Source organism: Salvelinus alpinus, chromosome 30 (assembly GCF_045679555.1).
Source record: "Salvelinus alpinus chromosome 30, SLU_Salpinus.1, whole genome shotgun sequence".
NCBI lineage: Eukaryota > Metazoa > Chordata > Actinopteri > Salmoniformes > Salmonidae > Salvelinus > Salvelinus alpinus.
In genome coordinates, this window is record NC_092115.1 from 9,891,926 (window position 1) to 9,898,439 (window position 6,514).

Here is a 6,514-nt window from a genome sequence, read left to right on the forward strand (position 1 = left end):
ATATTGAATACAATGAATATTGAGGTAACTGTGATTTGGAATTTATTTCTACGACCTGCAAAACTGTATAAAACAGTTTCTCACTTTTCTATCGAGACAAGGAGGATTTGACCAAACTAAGACTACTTGTGAACAATGATTTGTTTTTGATCATCAGTTTTACCCCCAATATAATAATCAACGAGTCATTTTAACACCTGCTACGCCACAACTTTAACATAATTTCGACAAAACACAAAACAATTTAAATATTTTGCCCAATAATATTGAAACGTACAGAAAGACACATTCACCTTTTACATGTTAGTTTGTTCGATAGTCACCTAATAGGCATCGTCTTACCGTTTTGTCGACTCTTCTTCACGCTGTCAATTCTCTGTCTGTGTCAATACTGAAAGTCTATCGAAGATATGGAGATGTTGTACTGTACATTCGGATAACTTTCGTTTTCCTGAGAAAGGGTGGAAACTTTCCTTCCGTGTACGAATATAGATATCCACACGGCGCATAATTTTTTTGACAAAGTGGAATAATAGGCTAGTACTTCTAAACATGTTTTGTCATGTAACTTTTCACGTTTGCCTAGTAGTTTTCAAACTGTGGACCGTTTTTTTTTGTTCTAACAAAATGAATAACAGTTGGGGGTTTTAATGGTATTAAATACATTTTACATTACGTTGCACAATGCAAATTATTAATAATAATAAGTCTTTAATGTCTTATATTCACTGCTAAAATTGACCAAATTTGACCGCCAAGTTTTCATGCTAAAAACATTCCGCGAATAGCTGTCAAGAGGTTTTGACAGAGATTTGGTGGTCCCAGGAATGGAACAGGTTGGGAACCACTGACTTTGCCTACTTTAAGGCACCATCCAATTTTATTTGACACATTTACTGACAGCCATCATTTGATGCGTGGGTGTGGTTGGCAGGTGGTTGCTTAGGAGTGATTTCAGTGCCAACAGAAATTGTATTTTAATTCCATAAGCTTGAATTTGTCATGCACAAATTGAATATGTATTTCATTATTTGAGGCCAAGATTAATTTGAATATTCAAATGTTATATTTAGTTTCAATATGGTAGATATTGGAGTCATTGTCTACAAACCTTCAGTTCAAGATGACCAAAATTATATTCAACTTCTCAGATGCATTTACATTAATGCCAGTTTGGAGTGACCGACTGGGAAGTTTCACTTTAACGAACCTCCAAGTCGGAAGATGAGAAAATGTTATGGCAGTTGACAGTTTCACCACCGACCTTTGAACCATAAGGTCTGTTTTTTTTTACACTTACAAACTTATTGTGGATAATGTAGATAGTTTGACCATATTGTCAATGTTAAGCAAGCTAACCTTTATCAGCAAGTTAGCCAGCTCAAGTAGAACTGGTTGAAGTACTGCTCAGACTTCTAAAGCACTTTAACACAATCATGTTGGACTTATGGGGAAGTTACTTCACTTCTGACTAGCACGTGAATGCCCAATTAGTGAATTAGTGTTCAAATTATGTTCTCTAAATCAAAGATGTATTATGTTGACAATATATAGTCAACTGACAGCTCTAACAATGGGAAATACATTGTATAACATTTACTATAATGTATAGATTTATGTTTCACTCTTTATGCGGTGCACACTGCACAGAACACAGGAAGAATTATTACTGAATTATCAGTGTAACGTGTAAATTAATCCTGTAAGGGATGGGTTGCCAACTGACGACACGAAAATAAAATGTTATTCATTCATTCAGTCCCAGACAGTCCTAGCAAAATTCTTGAGAAATTCCTCTTTGCTATGAAGCTATTTTTCTTTGACCACTTAATTGTTACCCAGAAATGATTTGATATTGAGACAAAAAAATAGCTGCATTAGACTTTTAAAGAAAATTAAGCCCTTGTTTCACTCAATGGCATGTTTCCAGTTGCAATACTGCTTCATCATAAAATGAGTCAACAGTCGCAGATGACGAAGGAAACAAAAAGCCAATACCCATCAGCCTTTAACGAGTTTTCTAACGTCACTCCTAAGAAAACAAGTACTGTTTTTTCTCCCCATTGTAAAGGCGACATGGGTATTTGTCCAGTATCACCCGATTGGGCTTATTGTTTGAAAGTTAAATGACGAGACAGAGGCATTGATGCGAGTAACCAGTCTTGTTCAGTACATCACAATACATCCGGGTATCTCAAGCACCCCGGTAAAACACATGAGTTGCAGTAATGAACATTTACCAACAGATGGCATCACTGTGCCATCTTACACCCATAACATCTTCCCTTTAATAAAATAGGACAGGAGGTGTCAATTCACTAACAAAACAAACCTAGTAATAATAATTTCCAACATAAACAGTTGAGTATTTTTATTTTTAAAAAATTCTCAGGTAACAACAACACATTTTGATACTCTCTTCACTTTTATCTCTGTCTGTCAACAATCCCTGATGGGAAACCTACAGATTAAGTATTTTTGGTGGCTGGGACAGAAGCCCGCAGCGTGAAAAGACAGGGGGCTTGTCTGCGAGGACTGCGGGTTTCCGCACAGGCGTGTCACCTGACTGTCTAAGGGGAGTATTGATGGGCGAGGGAGCGGCCGACCTGTGATCCCCTGGCTCTTCGCCCAGTGCCTCAGGCCCCATGTGACTTGACCTGTGATCCCCTGGCTCTTCGCCCAGTGCCTCAGGCCCCATGTGACTTGCTGGGGTTCCGTCTTTTGTCATGCGACCCCTTTGACCATCAGGGTTCTGAGTAGGTGCTGGCTCAGCAATCCGAAGGTCAACCCTGTTGCGACGGTACAGTCATCCATTCACTTCGACCAAGTAGGAGCGTGGTGCCACTCTCTGTACACAGGATCCGAGTCTCCAGAGGCCCGTCCGGTCCCCTGGTAGTGGCTTCATTCGCACCGTTTCACCCACCCTGAGCTCAGGTAAGTCTTTTGCTGATTTGTCGTAGATGAACTTGGAGACCTGTCTTCTGTGACGTAGCTTCACCAGCACGTCTGACACCACACATGGCTCCAGGAGAGTGCTGGCTACTGGCAGAGCTGCTTTTAAGCGCCGTGCCATGAGGCGCTGGGCCGGGCTGCTATCCATGCCTTCTGTCGGGGTATTGCGCCACAGCATGATTGCTTTCCAGACATCTTTGCCCTCTCGCAGAGTCTTTTTGCAGAGGTTCTTTGCGATTTTTACTGCGGACTCCGCCTTCCCATTAGCTTTTGGGTGTCGTGGTGATGAAGTGACGTGTTCGAATTCCCATCCTGCAGCAAATTTTCGGAACTCAACTCCGGAGAATTGGGGTCCATTGTCTGAAATTACCCTATCTGGCTGGCCATAGCGGGCAAACTGAGCCTTGCAGCGTTTGATCGTTGTCTCTGCTGAGAGGTCGGGGAGGAGGTCAATCTCCCAGAAGTCTGAGTAATGATCGACTACCAGCAGAAAGTCTTTGCCACTGTGCTGGAAGAGATCTAGACTTACTATCTGCCAGGGGCGCATTGGTAGCTCGTGGGACATCATCGTCTCTCTCTGTTGCTCACTGGCATATTCATTGCAGATTGTGCATTTACTGACATAGTCTTTGATTTCACTCTGCATTCCTGGCCAATACAGTGTGTCACGTGCTTGTCTGTAACAGGCCTCACCTCCTATGTGACTTGAGTGCACACGCGCCAACATCTCAGGGCACAGAGACCGGGGAATAATGACTCTCTGACACTTGAATATTACTCCGTTTTGAACACTGAGCTCCTCTTTGACTGGCCAATATTCTCTGACGGCTAAAGCAGTTTCTTCCTTGCAGTCGGGCCAGCCCATCAGAATCACAGACCTCAATGCCTGGAGTTGTCCGTCCCTGTCTGTGTGCTGTCTGATTTGTATAAGTCGCTTGTCCGTAACATTGAGGTAGTCAGCCTGGTTGATGTGTTCAACATCCACTTGCTCTGTTTGTAAGCTGCACACTGCGTGTTGTTCATGCATGGAGCGTGTGTAAGTGCCTGATGCAGTAGCCCTGCTGAGCGTGTCACTCACATACATCTCTGGCCCTGGCTTATACACCACCTTGAGGTTGTAGTTTTGTAGGGCCAGTAGCATGCTCTGCAGTCGTTTTGGGGCATTCAGAAGAGGCTTGCTGAATATAGCAATAAGGGGCTTGTGATCTGTCTCTGCGGTAATATTGTCACGCCCGTACAGGTAGTGGTGGAAGCGTTGGCATGCAAACACAATGCTGAGGCACTCCTTCTCTATCTGGGCATAGTTCTGCTCTGTTGGGGTGAGTGCCCTAGAGGCGAATGCCACAGGCTGGCCCTCCTGCATGAGGCAACAGCCAAGTCCATACTGGCTTGAGTCACTCTGAATCGTGACAGGTTTTGACACATTGTAGTATCGCAGTACAGGTGTCTGGGTGACCAGTTGTTTTATTTCCCTCACCGCTGCGTCATGTTTTGGGAGCCAATGCCAGGTGGCGTCCTTGTCCATGAGCCTCCTTAGTGGCTCACACGCTTCAGAGAGCCGCGGTAGGAATTTGGCCAGGTGGGTGACGAATCCGACGAAGCGCTGCACTCCCTTCACGTCAGATGTGGTGGGGCATTTCCAAGACAGCCTTCACTTTTTCAGGATCCGCCTTCAATACGGTGGAGGACAAGATGTGCCCATGAAAGCGGACCTCTGGCACTTTAAACTGAAGCTTTTTTATGCTTAGCCTTAGCTTGACCTGTCTGCATCTGACCATCAGGGCCAGCAGCTTGGCGTCATGGTCACATTCTGCCTCCTCATCACTGTCCCCACAGCGAGGATGTCATCTGCTATGGGTTCCACGCCACTGAGTCCCATCAACAGCTCGTGCTGTTTCCGCTGATACACCTCTGGAGCCACGGAGACACCAAACGGAAGCTTCAACCACCTCTTCCTGCCCCAGGGTGTCCAAAAGGTGGTCATGTAGCTGCTGGGCTCGTCGAGCTTGCACTGCAGGAAGGCATCTCTGGCATCCACGAGCGTGAAGACTCTGGCCTTTGGGAGCTTGTAAAGAACATCCTCCAACGTGGGCATAATGTAATGTGAACGTCGCAGAGCCCGGTTGAGGTGTTTAGGATCAATGCATATCCGTAGCTTGTCTGGTTTCTTGACGATAATCATATTACTTATCCAGTCTGTAGGCTCAGTGACGGATATCATGTGGCCATCTGCTTCGTATTTGTCAAGCTGAGCCTTCGTAGCTGCTTTCATGGCCACTGGTACATTGCGGGGTGCACACTGGACAGGTTGGATTGCTGCGTCCAACTCAAAGTGGACTTCCCCGGGAACTGACTCGACCGGTGCGTTGAAGACATCATCATACTTGCTTAGGAGTGTCTCCTTGCTCAGGGGCCCAGCCTGGACTTTATCTATAATGTTAAGATCAGCTGGGATGGTGAAGTTAATAAGCCCGAGGCACTCGCATGTAGAACCTGACAGTAATGGCTGTTGACTAGCCTCAACTATTTCAAACTCAAGGGTGTGTTTCTGGCCACGTAAAACAAACTCTGTCACAAACAGGCCTAAAGAGGTCATGAACTGGCCTGAATACAGTTTCAGCTTGGTGCTACTCTGTGTGAGTTTGTCTCTGGGCGCGAGCCTCCTTTTGTCTTTAAGGCTCATAACGTTGCATGTGGCCCCTGTATCTAGCTGGTATTGCTGTGGTTTATTATTAAGTAGCAGAGTGACAAACCACTTTTGTCCTTTTGCCCTCACTGCCCCTATGCACTCGCTAGCATATGTATCCTCTGTGCTGTTGTTCCCTTCATCTGAATCACTACCTCATCGTCCTTTTCCAGAAGTCCCGTTGCTAGCGCATAGTCCTCCCATTCACCTCTAAACGTATCCCAGTTCGTGCTCCAATCCCCGCTGAGCTTCATAACGGCGGGAGGGGGAATGTTCGCTGCCATGTCTAACCGGTGCTAACAACACTGAAGCTAACTAGCAAACTCACTCTAGCAAAGGCCAATTCAGGCGAAATTTTACTCAAATAAGCATTTGTTTGGTAAACGAGACCAGGTGACTCAAATTTGCGAAAAGTGTGGTTAGTTATCCCACTTCTGACACCATGTTTGAATGTTAAATGACACAGCCAAGATCCTCCGGTACCGTGTTGAGGGTTGGTTGATGCGCCGGTCCAAACGTACAGCTAGCTGGTAGTGCTAGCAGTAGCATGTAAGCTAGCTTGCAGTGGTGACAGCTGAGGTAGAGCCCGGGCTAGTTTCTAGTAAGTGGCGGGCCAGATTCAGTTGAAGCAGCATTGTTGATCCAGAGAATCTGGTGGTTCTTCAACAGACCTATAAAGGTTACTATATTGGCTATATAAAGCTAATCCAACTTTAACTTTAGCTAGTGTGGGAGTAAATGGTACATATAGGGACAGATATAAATTTGTACATCAGACCACAGGAGGAGAAGGCGACACATATGCGCATAGGACAGCTGGACACACTAATGTTAGAGGGACACATAGTCTGCTGATCATAAGGGCAAACATACCAA

At 45.1% G+C, this 6,514-nt stretch overlaps 1 protein-coding gene across 1 annotated transcript in view; it reads right to left on the bottom strand.

The window, feature by feature from the left end:
• The window catches only part of LOC139559487 (E3 ubiquitin-protein ligase rnf213-alpha-like), a 60,265-nt gene extending 59,807 nt beyond the window's left edge, over positions 1–458 (bottom strand). The window contains exon 1 of the mRNA XM_071375524.1: positions 343–458. The gene's annotated coding sequence lies outside the window, so the exon portion shown is untranslated. The remainder of the gene's footprint in view (positions 1–342) is intronic.
• Between the last annotated feature and the right edge of the window lie 6,056 nt (positions 459–6,514).